Source organism: Rhinopithecus bieti, unplaced genomic scaffold (assembly GCF_001698545.2).
Source record: "Rhinopithecus bieti isolate Rb0 unplaced genomic scaffold, ASM169854v2 scaffold_34313, whole genome shotgun sequence".
NCBI classification, from domain to species: domain Eukaryota; kingdom Metazoa; phylum Chordata; class Mammalia; order Primates; family Cercopithecidae; genus Rhinopithecus; species Rhinopithecus bieti.
The window spans coordinates 1,123,640-1,140,759 of NW_016814509.1; the positions used below are offsets into that span (position 1 = coordinate 1,123,640).

A 17,120-nucleotide genomic window follows, 5' to 3' on the forward strand; every position below is an offset into this window, starting at 1 on the left:
TCTCCTGCCTCAGCCTCCTGAGTAGCTAGGACTACAGGCGCACGCTACCACACCTGGCTAATCTTTGTATTTTTAGTAGAGATGGGGTTTCACCATGTTGGCTGGTCTCGAACTCCTAACCTCAAGTGATCTGCCCGCCTCAGCCTTCCAAAGTGCTGAGATTACAGGCATGAGCCACCGCGTCTGCCCTCTAGCTATGCTTTAAGACAGGCCTCTCAGCCCAGACTGGAGTCATGTAATACATGGCTTTGTCAGTAGCTCTCCTTCTCACAAAGAAGTCTTGATAATCTTATACTCATCCCTGCCATTAGGATTCAGGACCAATCTTTTATAGCCTGTACACCACACTGGTCTAGGACAGCACCTAAGTAATACTCATGCTATAAAAAATTCATCAAGTTATATATTTTTTAAAACATCCCAAAAATTATCTTTTTCCTCTACTGAGAAGAATTTCAGGATCCCCTCTCTCTCACTGCCTCTCTTCACACACACCTACCTTAGTCTGTCACCTATTTCGTAAACATATCTTCTTTAAAAAAAGAAAGAAAAGGCAGTACATGCTTTGTAAACTGAAACTAGATTATTTATATTTGTAGCATTTTTTTCTCCTTGAGGTTAATTTCTTTTGCTTCCCATAACTGGAAACCAATGATTCACTGCCATTATATAAGCTTATTTTTCCTCTTGGAAATAGTAAATTATAAGAGGTTTGACCAAAAAATACACATCAAAATTAGGCAGTATTCGGTGTTCAGCCTCCATCTGCCTTGTCTTCTTGTCTTTAGATGTGCAAGTAGATGCTGATGATTTCTGGCAGAGCTAAAGTAAATCATGTGAATTTACTTTTTTGTCTCATGAAACAGATGGCATGGTCTAGCTCTGGGCTTGTATGTTTCATGAAGTACATGGGTCTGAGTGCATATTTATTTTGTGAGCCAAGGTTTATGCCTTCTTTTATAATTTTCTTTCACCGAAAATTACCTGAGTTAGAAACTCCGTTTTTGTCAGTGTAAGAAGCTTTAGAATCTATATCCAGACTAAGGCCACGGAACAATGTAGATTCACTCAGCAAAAACTCACTAGCGGCCTTCTTTGTACTGGACTGTCACCTTTGCTTGGCTTTGAGAAGCTTCAAACTAGGGCAGTTTATGTTTGGGAATGACCAGTCAAAATAGCAAGACAGACATAGGCAAGGATGTAATTTTTTTTTAAATTTAAGAGGAGAATGGTGGAGCATGAATCAAAACAGAAGGTAGTCTTACCTTCTTAGAACTATAAAATAAATACATTTGAAAAAGGCACCCTCTCAACCTTCCGAGAGTCAGAATTTTTGCTGCCACCCCTCATTTTGAATCTATTCTGAATTTTTTATTCTTTTTTTAGTAAGGAGGAAGAAAAATTTCTCCTGAAGAATTCATTGGAAATTACAATTGACTTGAGTATTTTGTATTCTTTGGAATGTGATGAAGACTGGTTTGGAAGGGCAGTGCTGGATTTGGTCAGGCAAAGGAAGGGAAGACGGTTACATGCAGTCATCCTGCCTCGCTCATCCCTGCCACGATGGAGAAGTGGGGTTGCTTTCATTGTACTTTTTTCATTTCTTTTCTTGCCAAGCCCAGTGGCTTCTGTTATAACATGTGGCAACTTCTCCCTTGGAGACTGACTCAGTCCAAGTTACCATAATATTTAGGACCAGCTACAAAGACGTTTCTTCCCCTAAACCTGTGCCAAATCTAAATCAAACTATCTTCTCCTCCTTAGCCATTCAAATAGCTCCAGCTCTTATATAAAAATATGAGAAATACATAGGCCTCTTTTTGTTTTATTCCTGTTCAAACAGATAAACAAGGCACATCATGCCTAGTGTTGCTTTGAGTTCGATCACTTCCTCCTAAAACAGTCTTACACTATGTTGATTTTAAGAATTGCAACTTAGGTGTTCAGGAAGGAAGCAGACATATTCTGAGAGCATAGTCATTGTCTATGGTTTCAGAATATGTTTGCTTCCTTCTAGAACATCTGAGTTCTAGAAACTGCGTACGATAAACTGCTGTCGATGCTGCTGGAGGAAGGAAGAGTAATTCTGACATCACTGGCCTTCAACAGGTGTGGCTCTGAGCTTCTGGGCCTCAGAAGCCCTGACCTCTAGAGACTGGGGGCCAGCAGGGCAGGGAGGTGATCTCATCGTGGATGGCCACAGATCATCCACCTGCCAAACAGTTAACTAACCCTGAACAAGTCACCTCAATTTATTTTGCTTTTAAAAAAGAAAGTCTGCAAAATAGAAAAAAAAAAAAATTCTTCATAAATAAATTTGTTCTGATCTGTAAATACCCTGGTCATTTCCCCCTTGGCATTTGATACACATCGTGTAGGCACATTTTAGTCATCCTTGCTCAAGTAATTATACTCCATAACCAACTTTATTAGCATAAATTAACTTCCTCATATTTTTAGCAAGAGTTACTTTCCTTCATTGCTTAGTTGTTTTGAAATATGAATTACTTCCAGCACAGTTCATTTTTGTGGATGGCATTTCTGTCTTTTAATTTATAATTATTTGACATATACAAAAGATGGTATGTAACATACAAGTAAACTCTAAAGCACAGTTTTAAAGGTGCTGCAGTGAACCACCATCCAACTTAAGAATTGGCTCATTACAAATACTTGGAGATCTCTCTAAGTATCTTATTCCTAGCATTTTCCTGCTCTCCCACTATTCTGAAATTTGTGTTCATAATTCTCCTGATTTTTAAACAAACATATATATATATTTTTGTGTGTTTTGAGACGGAGTCTTGCTCTGTCGCCCAGGCTGGAGTGCAGTGGCCGTATCTCAGCTCACTGCAAGCTCCGCCTCCCAGGTTTACGCCATTCTCCTGCCTCAGCCTCCCGAGTAGCTGGGACTACAGTCGCCTGCCACCTCGCCCGGCTAGTTTTTTGTTTTTTTCAGTAGAGACGGGGTTTCACCGGGTTAGCCAGAATGGTCTCGATCTCCTGACCTCGTGATCCGCCCGTCTCAGCCTCCCAAAGTGCTGGGATTACAGGCTTGAGCCACCGCGCCCAGCAACAAACATATATTTTTATCACAGTGTAATGAGTAAATGTGTGTTGCTAAAGACATACAAAAATACTATCGGACTATGCACAGTCTTTTTGGAACTTGAGTTTTTTCTCCATATTATATTTGCAAAATTCACCCATGTTTTCAGGTATAGCTACAGTTCCTTCATATTGCCAGAATATTCTAGTATGTAAATATATCATAATTTATCCACTATCATGTTTATTGAAGGGGGGTGGGAAACAAGGAGCTCTCTTTTCAGACATGTTGAGTCTAAGATCTCTTATTAGAAATCCGTTGGAAGTGATGACAGGCAGGCGGATGCTATTATTCAGGAGAGAGGTCTGAGACGGAACTAATAGCGTGGAGATGGCATCTAAAGCATTGTTTTCCCAACTGTTCTTAGAATGATGGGCTACTTAGCCCATCAGCTGAGATTTTTGTGTTAACATTTTTTTTTTTAATTTCTTCAAAGGTCTACCTGGTGTTGTTTGTTTGTTTGCTTTTTCCCAAATCTGCCTGATCACTTTGCTGAGGTGTGACTCGTAAGGGAGTAAACGAGGAGAGTATGAGCTTCAGAGAAAATGGGGGGAAGTATCTTGCCAGCCCTCATGGAGTTTTGTGAGATCCAAATGAAATGCTAGATGCAAATTTGCTTTGTAAACTGAAAAATGTTATACACTTAATTATTATATTTGATGATGGTACCTTGTTGGGTTCTGCTTAATACCTCATATTCACTGAGTGCTTACTTCATCTGTATTGACACATCTCATCTTTATAACAATCTGTGAGAAGCGGGTAGTGTAGATTCATATTTTACAGAGGAAACTACAGCTTATAAATGGTAGACCCAGGATTTGAACTCATAGAGTCTGCTTCTAGAAGCTGTGTTCTTAGCTCCAGTGCTATACTGTCATACTGATTTCCTGCCTACCTTCTCTCCTTCCTTCCTTGTCTCCTTCTTTCCTTCCTTCCTTTCCTTCCTTCCTTTTTTTTTTCTCACTCTGTCACCCAGGCTGGGGTACAGTGGCATGAGAATAGCTCACTGTGGCCTTGACCTCCTGGGCTCAAGTGATCCTCCTGCTTCAACTTCCTAACTGGGACTACACGCACATTCCACCATGCCTGGCTAATTTTTAAATGTTTTGTAGAGATGGGGTCTCCCTGTGTTACCCAGGCTAGTCTCAAACTCCTGGACTCAAGTGATCCTCCCAACTTGGCCTCCCAAAGTTGCTGAGATTCCAGGTGTGAGCCACCACACCTGGCCATACTGTCCTTCTTTAAATGACAGGTTTCTTCCCACTCCTTCAGCTTTAAGAGTACAAACATTTTAGGGTCACATTGCAACATGTCCACCATGAACCCAGCTACAAAAATCCTACCCCAGGCAGTGGGCCCCTACCCAGCAAAGGGCTGTGTGTGCTGACCTAGTTTCACCACCGACCCCAGCCGCAGACCTCACAGGGCACTGCTCACCTGCCAAGTGCCCACTCCGTGCTTGTTGAAAATGGTGTCTGCTTGATTTCAGTTATTTGCCTGAAGCCACCCAGTAAGTCAGTAGTGGGCCAGAGAATAGAAACCAAGTCTCCTGCCTTTCAAGTGTCACATTTGTTCTGTGTTAATAAACTATATACCTCCAGGGGATCTGGCAGAAATTTGAAAGTGCTTAATTTTACTGCAGTAAATACTTAAGAATCCTTTTTAAAGCAAGGAAGTCAAGCCCCCGCCAGGGAAAATGCGACCTGCTCTGAGGGCCTTTGACAAACTGACATGGGCACTAGGACTAGGTCATGGATCATTGGCCCTTGATTCTGTCTCCCACTGAGCATCCCAAAGGGGTTGAGACCTCTGCTGGAGCCACTAGGCTTCAGCCGGACCTGGAAATGTTCTCAGAAATGAAACTGGAATGCATGATGTCCTGGATTCAGCAGGTCACAGCTGACTGCCATCAGGAGGTGTGACGGAGAAGGTTCCATTTATGCAACACTGTGGTGATACAGGTCAGGACCCAGGGGAATTAGCTCAGCCATCTGAATTGGCACCTCTCTGCTTTTCTCGCTGAGTGACAGGTGCTTTGCAGTTGGCTTCAGATGTTTGTGAATGTGCTGTTTCCTAAAGCCATGTCAGTCAGGAAGAAGATGTAGGCATTCAGGAAGTGGGAGAAGAAAATCTGAATTAGAAACAACTTGAGGATGGAGAACATGGGGGAGGGATGGGTTACCTTTGTCATCAGAAGAGCGCCAGGCAGATTTTAGTCCCTCAGCTAATCATACCATTTGAAAAATTGATGGAGAAATGTAACTGGAAGGTTTCAGCAAGATGAAAGCTGCATTTCCAAGGCTGGATTCTGTGTGTTCAGGTGAGAACTGGGTGTGAGTGTAATTATCAGAAGAGGGTTGTCACAGGAGGTGCACGGTATGAAGTCACAAGGGGATGCATTATTTCCATGAGTTCTCACAGTTCCCAGGGCAGCCACAGATGGTAGTAGTTTATGTCTGTCTGTCTTGACAGAAGGGCAGTAGGCAGTTGTGGCAAGAAAAATGGACCAAATGAGGGCTGCACTCAGCAGGTTAAATTTGCTGTCAGTAAGTGTTCAAAACTAGAATGCTCTGCTGGGACTTTTCTTCCCCTTAGAAAAGTTCTTTGGACCAGGCGCAGTGGCTCATGCCTATAATCCCAACACTTTGGGAGGCCAAGGCGGGCAGATCACCTGAGGTCAGGAGTTTGAGACCAGCCTGGCCAACATGGCAAAACTCCATCTACTAAAAATAAAAAAATTACTCACGTCTGTAATCCCAGCACCTTGGGAGGCTGAGGCTGGCAGATCACAAGATCAGGAGATTGAGACCATCCTGGCTAACACGGTGAAACCCCTTCTCTACTAAAAATACAAAAAATTAGCGAGGCGTGGTGGCGGGCGCCTGTAGTCCCAGCTACTCGGGAAGCTGAGGCAGGAGAATGGTGTGAACCCGGGAGGCGGAGCTTGCAGTGAGCCGAGATCGCGCCACTGCACTTCAGCCTGGGCGACAGAGCGACACTCTGTCTCAAAAAGCTGGGTGTGGTGGTGGGTGCCTGTAATCCCAGCTACTTGGGAGGCTGAGGCAGGAGAATCACTTAAACCTGGGAGATAGAGGTTGCAGTGAGCTGAGATGGTGCCACTATACTCCAGCCTGGGCAACAGAGTGAGACTCCATCTCCAAAAAAAAAAAAAAGAAGGTTCTTTGTTCACACTTCCTCTGCGCTGCAGCGAGTGACTGTGGTGCCGTTTCCTGCAGCCTGTGTCTGTGTCTGGGACTTTCTCGACGGCAAGGCAGGCCGTGCATGAGGCCTCTAGGACCCAGGGCTGCCTCCCAATGCCGACGGCCCTGCGCTCTGAGCTTCGGCAAGCCAGTTCGGCTTGCTTCACCTCAGGCATTGGTTTTGCTGGGGAAAGAGCAGGGAAGTGGAGACCTAGGCAACGTGATGTCACCTCTCTGATGAAGTCCAAGGCCTCTGTCAACACCGGTGCCCTCGTCCTGACATTGTGGGGTTTGTGGCATGATTGGAGAGGCCTCGCATGCTCTCTGGGCAGCCCTTGTTAGTGCCGCCCGACTAGCTGGGAGATCCAGAGTTTCATGAGAACCCTCCCTCAGTGACAAAACCCGCCTTCCTCGCTGTCAGGCTCAGGTTGTCCTGTGCCCCCACTGAGCCTGCTCATTATTGATTAATGAACTTGTAAAATGAGAAGTATTGTTTTACCAGAAGCTACATGTTTATGTGGGTGGTAAAAATGAGAAGAGTTGCTTGAGAACTGGTTCTCCTTTCCATGAGTATATCCAAAGTTCAAATCTGGGCTTTGTGGTTATAAGACATGTTGAGTGAATAAAAATGAAGGAAATGCTGGGCATTTATCACTTTTTTTTTTTTTTTTTTTTTGAGACAGGGTCTTACTCTGTCACCCAGGCTGCAGTGCAGTGGCACGATCTCACTGCAGTCTCCACCTCCCAGGTTCAAGTGATTCTCGTGCTTCAGGCTTCCAAATAGCTGAGATCACAGGCATGGGTCACTACACCCAGCCACTTTTTGTATTTTTTGTACAGACCAGCTTTCGCCATGTTGGTCAGGCTGGTCTCGAACTCCTGGCCTCAAGCGATCCATCCGCCTTGGCCTCCCAAAGTGCTAGGCTTACAGGCATGAGCTGCTACGCCTGGCCTTTCACGATTCTTAAACTGTTGGCTTACAGAAACGTAGACCTGTATGAACACACAGATCACCTGAGAGGTCCGTCACAGAACTACCTGCTGTCATGGGTGATGTACAGATAAAAACGTGGAAGATCTAGAAACTAGTCATTTCATTCGTAATCTCTGCCGTAAGTAAACATTTTAGTTTAATGTTAAAAGGTCACTCAGGATTATTATGAGATTTGATGAACTCATGGCTACAAGGAACCTTTAACTGTATGGATGAAAGATAAAGCTGCAGAGGCACTCCTATTCACTACAACCAGTGCAGTGGCTGTTTCTGCCTTTCCTTTCTTTCCCTCCTCCCTTCCTTTTTCCTCTGTTTTTGCTGGCACCTTCCTCTCACTTTCCTCTCCCTTCTACCTTATTTTTTTCTTCCTTTCGTTCTCCTTCCTCTCCCTCTTTCTAGCAGTAGCAGTTATTTTAAATTTTATTACTTTTTTTTTTTTTTTTTTTGAGACCGAATCTTGCTCTGTCGCCCAGGCTGGAGTGCAATAGCATAATCTCGGCTCACTGCAACCTCCACCTCGGGGTTCAAGCCATTCTCCTGCCTCAGCCTCCCGAGTAGCTGGGATTACAGGCACCTGCCACCACACCCGGCTAATTTTTGTGTTTTTAGTAGAGACCAGGTTTCGCCATGTTGGCCAGGCTGGTCTCGAACTCCTGGCCTCAGGTGATCCGCCCACTTCAGCCTCCCAAAGTGCTGGGATTACAGTTGTGAGCCCCTACACCCGGCCCCAGCATTAGCAGTTTTTACACAAGAAGAGCATAGGCATGAATCCTGCCTTCATGGCACTTACACACTAGCAGAGGAATCTGGCAGCAAATAAGCACACAAAGGCAGCTGCAGGGTATGATGTGCTGTGACGTAAAGGGACAAACACCATGAGAGTCTAACTAAAGCCTGGCATGTGTTAATCCTGTGTACCTATTCAGAAACTAGGGTTCATGACAGTGCTTCTGTTGTTACCTATTAGAAGTAGCTTTGTAAGTATAAAGGTTGTAGTTTTGTGAAGCTATCTAGTATAGAGGCACTCTGGGAGGTTAGCATTATGGAGTTTTTTCATAGAAAGGATGGATAGATCCTAACAAGCAAAAGTGGCAGAAACTAGTTTTTCATGTGTGCATTATAGGATTGAAAGATAACTGTGGTTGAGTGTGATAAACTGAAACTTTTAAAAAATATATATTATTTTTTACAAGTTAAGTTAGAGCAAGATATGCTGATTCTCTCCCATTTTCAAAAGAGGAATTGGAAAAGGGAGAGCTCGTTTATGTGGTATTCACAATAGCGTCTGTTCCTGAAGAAAATTCTTGGAAAAATCTCATGAGTGTTCTCAGACTGAAAACAGGGATCCAGTCTGCTGTTCATGCAGGACTCGGGAGGCGAGCGAGCATGTGATACCAGGAAAGGTCCCATCCCTGCCCTGCTGGGGAGCCCTCGGTGGCGAGGTGGCGAGTTCAGGCTTCACTTCAGAACATGGATACTGCTGCGTAGGTGCTGGAAGGGTGCTGCATGGGTGCTGGAAGCTGCCTGGCACAATGCATGTCCTGTTTCTTGCCACTTGGAAAGACGACTGTGGAAGTCAGGTCTTCCCAGTCCTCACCAGTAAAGCAAGCAACGAATGCCTTCAGTCCAGGTAATATGTCCAGGCTTTGAATTCTCCGGATCTGTCTTTGGATACCCTGGGAACACGTCTTGTCTCTTCTTAGGCCCTTCTGACTAAAAGCAGCCAGGACTTTTAAACTGACTAATTTTTAAAGATTTCCAAATAGAGGAGAAAATTAAAGCAAAACTTTATGAAAGCTGAAAATGATCTTTCTAACTTTTCTCATTCAGAGTAGGACACTGGAGCATTGAAAGCTTGCTCATGTTTGTGATTGATCACATATTTTAAAAATTGTAAAATAAAGACCTCATTTTAATTTAAAAGTTTACTTCACCACCATCATTTCCACGAGGTTCTAGGTCTTTTGTGAACAAATTAAATACAGTGCTTTCTTTATAGCATGAATTAAATCTAGATCCCAATGATATTTGGCACCTTCTAAATACCCAGATGGCCACTGCATTTGCCTTGAAGTGAAGACGTGTGTAGAGTTTTAATCACATGTTTTATTTTTTCTCTTTTAAATATCGCCTTTTCAATAGTTGCTTGTTAATGAATGACTGATTGTTTACTGCAGTTTATAATCAGGAATGTGAACATTAAAAAATTCTAATCAGGATACAGGTTGAAAAACACTTTCCCTGTCATTCTCTTTCCTTATGCTAGAACAATAAAAATAAATTGTCCTTCCTTTGGAAACATAATAGTTTAAGAAATTTTATCATTCTCTTCTTGAAAACTTAAGTTTAATAAAACAGTTCAGAGGAAACTTAATTATAGTTCTTATACTACAAAAGCTCTTATAAAACAGGGGTAGGGCTACAATAAATTTCACCTCTTGAGCATAACCACCACTTGAAAAAGAAAGATGTAGTTAAAAAATTATTTTCGCTTTATCTTCTCCATTGTTTAATGCCTGAACATACTTGGATTTTTTAACAGCAGGAACAAGACACAAGACTTCGTTAGCTACCCAGGTAAGATCATTTGAGTCCAAAGACCAGATTCCAGAACAGACGGCAGATCCCTGTTGAGGACATGGGTTGTCAGGACAGCCTGGAGGCAGAAGGGTGGATTCTGTTGTAGGTGTCATAAGTGACATTTTGGATCAGATTTTTAACCCTCTTTTGTTTTTTAATGTGAGTAAATCTTCATAGCAGATTATTCTCATGAAACAAGACTGATACCATGACCTCAGGGAAAGAGTGCTTTGGGGGGGAACTGCTTATTCAATTAAGCGAAGAAAGAGCTGATAAAAGGGGCTGAGTGTCTCAGAGCTGTTGTTTCTTCTGAACTTTTCCAAATAGGAGCACAGAAGTCCTGAGAACACTGTCTCTCTATATGTTGTGCTTGGTCCACACACTGCCAACACATGTGCATACACACACACACACCCCCCCCTCAAAGACAACCCCTCCAGCCTATGGTTTTCCAGAATTAACTTTCCCAAAGTACCTTGAGCACTAGGAGTTCAGACTGGGGTTTGGGTTTGGTGACAGCTGTCAGTGCTCCAAAGGCAGAGAACTGAACTTAGGGCAAATCTGTGGCAACAGAAAGCTCTTTTCTGTTCCATGAAAGTCGTGGATGATGCTTTCAGATCCTGTCTGCAAATTGCCCAACATCACACTGATAATGGAAACAAATGATCTGACACTCACATAGCTAAATATAATTTATAATTTTGATGTGAGGTTGAAACATGAAAGATCATGCTTTTCAAACTGCTTTGATGACTTACACAGACAATTCATTTTAGATAATGGTGAGTTAAGCCTGGCAGCCTCTGAGCGTTTTTCACTCATTTGTGCAAACACCTGCAGTTGGGTACTAATGCACATGTTTAATTGCTTAAACTTAAATTATAAAATCCCTTAAAGGATGTTTTTCTCCTAGAAAATAAGTCAGGTCTCTTGCAAAGACTGCCTGCTTTCATGAGCTTCTTGTATTTCCCGGGATGCTTATGCGCCAGCCCGTTAGAAAAGGTCTGCTTTTAAACACAGGAAGTTGAACCCTTCAGGGAAAGTGCCGATGTCTGAACCATCAGCAAAATCACTACACCCATTCCCTGGGAAGTCTAGTTCGTCAGAAACAAGTTTAATTCGGGAACTATAGTTTATCCAGGTTCCGTGAAGGGAATTAGCACTGGGCAAGGCCTAAAGCTCCAGTCATTTGTCTCTGCTCCCGCCGACTCGCAGCGACCACAGAAGACATCAGAACTGGATGAAAATGGCCCTGCCCCTGTGACAGAGCAGGGCGCTTCTGGCTTGCGCCTTGTTATTTGTCCCTCCAGTGGTTCCTAGCTGTTGTGACGTCAAGGCTGCCATTCAGAGCAGAGAAAAAGGAAACCGTGGCCTCTCTTCGCATCAGTGGCCCGGACAAGCTGTTGTTTCTCAGGCATCCAAAGCTCTTTCTGTCTGGCAGAGCTGTGCATTCCATGCCTGGGTGACCTGGTTAAATGGAGGAAACCAAATGCTATCTGCTGAATGCTCTCCAAAACAAGCATTCCGCCCTGCGCGTCTCAAGCACAGGCTTCACTGCCTCTGAGGACTGTGAAGGGAACAGCAGCACTGCCTGCATTTGCCGCTGGCATATTCAGCTTCTGGTCAGAGTCTTAAAGGAGAAAATAACATCCTCAATGGCCTCGATTAATACACACTTCACCAACGTCTTTGTGCTGCCTTTGGGGTCAGTGCTACAAAATCCTTTTTTAAAAAAAGGATTTGGAATCACAGTCAGAAGTTCAAAACTGCTGAACTGCCACCTCTTCCTTCCCGTCTCACTTCGGCTCATGCCATTCCCCAATTTCAGATTTCTGAATTCCAGAAAAGCTCTTGTGTATGTGAATATATGAATCCTCCACGGTGCTTTACTGAATGTGCGTATGTTTTGCACACACATGAGAAAGACTCACAAGTGTAATGCATGGATCACAACTCTATTATTTTCTTAATGAAGAGTAACACTTTGTGCTTTTCAGAGAAAAGGAGCTATTTCACAGTGTCGCAGAACTCTCTTTAGGAGCAAACCAAGATCTCTGTAGCAAACATCAATCCTGGAAGGCCAAAAGCTCACGAATAAAGTTGTGATCACTTAGAGTGACTGCCTTAGAATTGACCAACTTCAGACTAAATTTTCTGAGGACATACCTTCTTGGGTTTCTTTCTGGCATGAGGGACTATTTTATTAGATTCTTGGATTTGATTATAGTCACCAGAAAAAGCAAGGTATAACAACCACACTTTGTGTTCCAGAGTTGTCTTAGTTAACTCAATATGCATTTGAGGTTTTATGTTACAAATCCCGTTAAATCTTTCTCAAAATAGCCCTTCTCTGAACCTTTGATGGAAGAATATTTGCAGGAACCAAAACCATTTGATATATACACTGGTATATGTCAGGAAGGATCGTGATACAGGGGTGCCTTTGAAAAGCGGGTTATTATAGGACAGAATTCTTCCAGGTCCCTGACTCTTGTCTTCTGAAAAAAAAGGTGGAGATCTTCAGATGTCTAGATAAAGACAGAATGGATGGAGTAAATTACGTAAAGTTAGGATTTAGACTGAGGGTCTACAGGGCTGCAGTCTAGTTTTGCCTCGACAGTCAGACATGCCCAGGGTCTGGCCTAATACCATACAAATGCCATATCCACACTGGCATTGACACAGTGGTGGGAATGGGGCATGGGGGTGATGAGCAAGGCTTCTTGCTGGGTGCTTTGGTCTGGGTGAGCCTGAGATCTTGAAATGAGAGAAAAACTAGGACATTACTTTCCATCGTGGGCTGAAGAATTAGTTCTTTCTTGTTGCCTACTATTTGCATATCAGTTAATCATTTTCTTCTTTTTTTTTTCCTATTACTACCATTTCAAAAGGTACTTGTTATCTGAAGATAACTGATACAGGACCACTACTACTATTTTAAGAGGATTGACTTAAAACTGAATCAAACATTTAAAAACAAACACTTTTTTTTTTTTTTAAGATCATATTGGGACTAAGTCCTGAGAAAACTAAAACAAAAGTTGAAGCTTAGTTTTATATAATAGAAATTTGGGATATGATGCAACAGCATGTTATTTCTTAGAAGAAAAATTAAATGTTGACTTCTAAAAGAATCATATAAAAGGATGATTTTGTACAAGCATTCGCATTTTCCCGAAGGCCTCTCTTAATCTTTTGCTATATAAACCATTCTCTTGAAGAGTCTAACTCTCCTGTAATCACCTCTGTGGACTTTCTCTTCCTCAGTTGTTAACTGTTGAAACTGTCTTTCATCCTTATTTGTCAGTGACCCTATGTGACTCATGCAATTCGCTGGTATCATTTTTATCAGCTGTGTGAAAAGCTACAATTCCACCTTACAAGTGAACTGCATTGGATTTTCATTTTATTCTATGACATTATTCAACCAAGAAAGTGAGCAAGAATAGATGCTGATGTTAATGAGGACTAATAATAAGCGATCACTGTATTTGTCAGTATATTTATAGGATGATGACCTTTGCTTCCCTTATGCAACTTGGTAACTACAGGGATTCAGATAATGATTACTCAAGTAATGACTTCCCACCCCCTGCCAAATACTATGTTGTATTTAAAGTACTCAGTGTGATTTAGTGGGCTTGATAATCAATCACATGTAGATTTGGAAGCCACCCCTGACACTTCACTGAGTTCTATAACCTTGGGTGTGCTTTCACAGAACCTAGGATTCTTGATCTTTTATGTAGAGTAATAAAACCAACCTTGCATCATGGTCATGAGGATTAGAACCCATATGTATCATACCCCGGAGTAGTACCCTGTGCATGAGCTTAAAAAATAGTCCTGTCCTCATTAGGGCTGTTACTGCTTTTGTGTGGTATCTTACATTTTATATGAGACTTTTACACATATTTTGTTTAATTCTTTATATATAAACCCAGAAGCTAGAGAGCTTAAGTTTTACCCTCTAGACATTGCAAAGTCACAGAAAGATTTTGAGGAATGCCGCGACATGAATTTTACTACATTTTAGAAGAGCAGTTGGTGACTCTGTATGCTCTGCATCAGCTAATAACATTTGATAGGCAGTTTTTTCATGGCATAGGTGAGAACACTAAGGCCCAAGGATATGATGTACTTTCTTGGCAACAGATAGTTTGGTTCTGGCATAGCTAAGCCTAGAACCCAACCTTCCTACTGCCTGCTGTTTCTTCACCACCCAGTTGCTCATTGGCAAGCGAACCAATTACAAAGGCTGTTTTACTTGTCCAAGAATAGAGAGAAAGGTGCACCCTGGGTGACTGGAAACGGGAATGGGAGGGAGAGGATGGAGGCCGCAGACACTGAAAATAAGTATTGACTAGACTTGGCGACAGAATGGTTCAGCTCGGCTCAGTGAAGAAGGGAGTCCAGAGGCCAAACTTTCTACCCTGGTAGGATGGCTATACGGTTAAGTAAAGTAAAATCAATAGAATGGTGTTGGTTTTTTTGCTTCATGATGAACTTAAAGGGTCTGCCCTATCCAGATAGAAATATGTTAAAGATATAGGTAGGAGAGGTAGCTACCATTAAAGATACAGATTTGAGATTAATGCCACAGAAGGAGAGCTGAAACCACTATACTACATATAACTGTGTGTGTGTGTGTGTGTGTGTGTGTGTGTGTGTGTGCTGCGCGCACTTGTGTTAAACTGGATTTGTTGGCATATCTCCAATTCAAGCCTGGGTCACGTGATTATGCTGTAACTTATTGCCCAGTTATAATCACAAACTTACACCTTCATCAGAAGGAAGAGCGAGTTCCCTAGATCAGTGTGTTTGTGTGTTTGTTTTGTTGGATGGATCCTGCCGAGGCACTGAGAGACAGACTTTGCTGGGCCCTGTTTTGTAAACAAATCTGTTCACGCACGCTTTCTTCTATCATTGGATGTGTACACTGGCTCTGATTTTCCCACCCGACATGCCGAAGCCTAAGCATTTAGAAGCTTGTTTTCTTTTAGAAGTAGGCAGGCATCAAAGAAAAACATGCTCATGCATTTAAAGTGTGCACATCTACCCTAAGTCAGTCTTTGGATCTTTACAATGTTAACCCTGGGTCATGTGCAGTATATTTCAGCCCACTACACACAGCAGACCTGCAAGGCGTCCTGACAGCCCCCACAAAACTACGGACTGAGCTTAGTGCAAAAGGGAAAGCCCTTTTTACCCTTAAAGTTCATTGCATGGGCCACTGTGGGATCCGTCACCCCAGACGATAAAACATAATACTGGTTTTCCTAAGTAGGGGCGATTCAGCTCTTAGATTGGAATATGAACTTAATGTATATAATACATACAGTCACTTCCTGAACTTGTAGTTTTTTGCATGTTTTATTTAATATTCTAGCCAGGTTTAAATTTTTATGGCAGGAAGTATGTGAATGGTTATGACAGGAGTAAATAACATTTGATTTTATGATTACAGTACAGGAAGTAACTTTTCACACCAAATAAGTCTTTGGGAAAAAAGTGCTGGCTTATAAATTTAACGAACATAGATTTTCCAGAATCTTGCATACAGTCGCCTTTGCTCTCTTAAATGGAACTAAATAACTGGCTGGTCTCCTTTTTTGCTTAACTTTTTTTTGTCAATGAATGTCTTTGTTTTAGAAAGAGGCATTTTCAAGTGTTTTGATGTGACCCAACACGACATAAACCCATTAAAAGATTCTAAGCAAAAATAATAAGACCAAACTTTAGTGTAAATAGCATGAAAGGCCAAAACACTAAATAAAACATTATTTTTTTCCTTTAAGAGTAAATAGCTAGGCTAGGCGTGGTAATTCATACCTGTGAACCTGTGAACCAGTGCTTTGGGGGGCTGAGGTGAGAGGATTGCTTAAACCCAGGAGTTCAAGACCAGCCTGGGCAACATAGCAAGACCCCTTCTCTGTTTAAAAAAAAAAGAAATAGCCAGATGTGGTGGCACACACCTGTAGTACCAGCTACTCAAGAAGCTGGGGCAGGAGGATCACTTGAGCCGAGGAGTTTGAGGCTGCAGTGAGCTATGATCACACCACTGTACTCCAGCCTGGGCAACAGAGCAGGCCTCTGTCTTAAATGACCAAATTATTTTTCATCATTAAAGCCCGGGAAGCCTCCAAACTGCCACCGAGGCAAGTTCCTTCCGGTGACTCCTGTAGCCATGATGTACAGGCACTTAGGAGGCACAGCCTGTTAACATCAGAGAGGCTGTTGCATGTGAACAGGTTTACAGAGAAGAGGAAAGAATTGGATAGAACTTCAGTTACACTTCATCGTAAGCAGAACTTTAATAGAGCCTCTGTTTTTCCTTGAATAAAAAAGCGAATAGCGGGAATAAAAGGTTTAGAAAAGATTTCTTTCTTCACCCTTTTCATCTTAAAGCCTGAAGATGTTGTAATGAGAAAAATATTGTGACATTCATTTCTGAAGGTTACTATTACACACACGTGAATTATGTGAGCGAATGGATGGATGCCTGGCAGATTAAAATGTAGAGTTCCAGATGCATTCGTAACCACTATGTGGCTATGACACAGTGGCATATCATTGGGCTGGGAGTGAAAGGATGAAGGTTCAGACTTCAGCTCTGGGTCTGGGAGCCTCACCCAACCACCCTGACAGAAAACAGGATCTCTGAATCCCGTCTACCCCTAAAACTCAGTACCACACATTGTGCAGCTAAGTAACTTGCAAGTTATATGAAACTGTTTTCACAGGATCAGCAGAGTTACCACTGCTTAGGTGTCCTGAATCTTCATTACATTTTTACAGAGAATATATTTGCATGTGACATGATTAAAAACCTACCTTGTGTTTTTACGGTCTTGGTAGGTTTTAAGGTCGTTTCTTACATGCTGTTTTCCTTGCTGTGCAGCCAACCTGGGTGTTGCTGGCAGACATGCTGAGAGCAGGCTCTGGAGTGTGGAGTCAAGGTCAAGCCTCCCTGGCTCTGAATCCTGGCTCCACCACCTATTGATTGTGTAACCCTGGGTGTGTCCTTAAGCTCCCTGGGCCTCAGTTTCCTTATCCGTAGGATGAGGATAAAAATAGAACTTACCTCCAGGGCTGCTGTGAAAATTAAACAAATGGACGGATGTGCAGCTTGTGGTAGCGCCTGAGCGGGCCCTGCATGTCAGTGTGCTGTTGTCGCTGACGATGAAACTGGCTTAGAGAGGTTGGGTGATAGGCACAACAACAAATTAGCAAA

General features: G+C 42.6%; 1 long non-coding RNA gene across 1 annotated transcript; it reads right to left on the bottom strand.

Moving 5' to 3' along the window:
• Window positions 1-10,979: 10,979 nt before the first annotated feature.
• Window positions 10,980-17,120, bottom strand: LOC108514814 (uncharacterized). Its single transcript, XR_001881351.1, has 2 exons — window positions 16,971-17,120; window positions 10,980-11,353 (listed from the first exon to the last, which is right to left on the bottom strand). It is a non-coding gene; the product is annotated as an uncharacterized LOC108514814 (long non-coding RNA).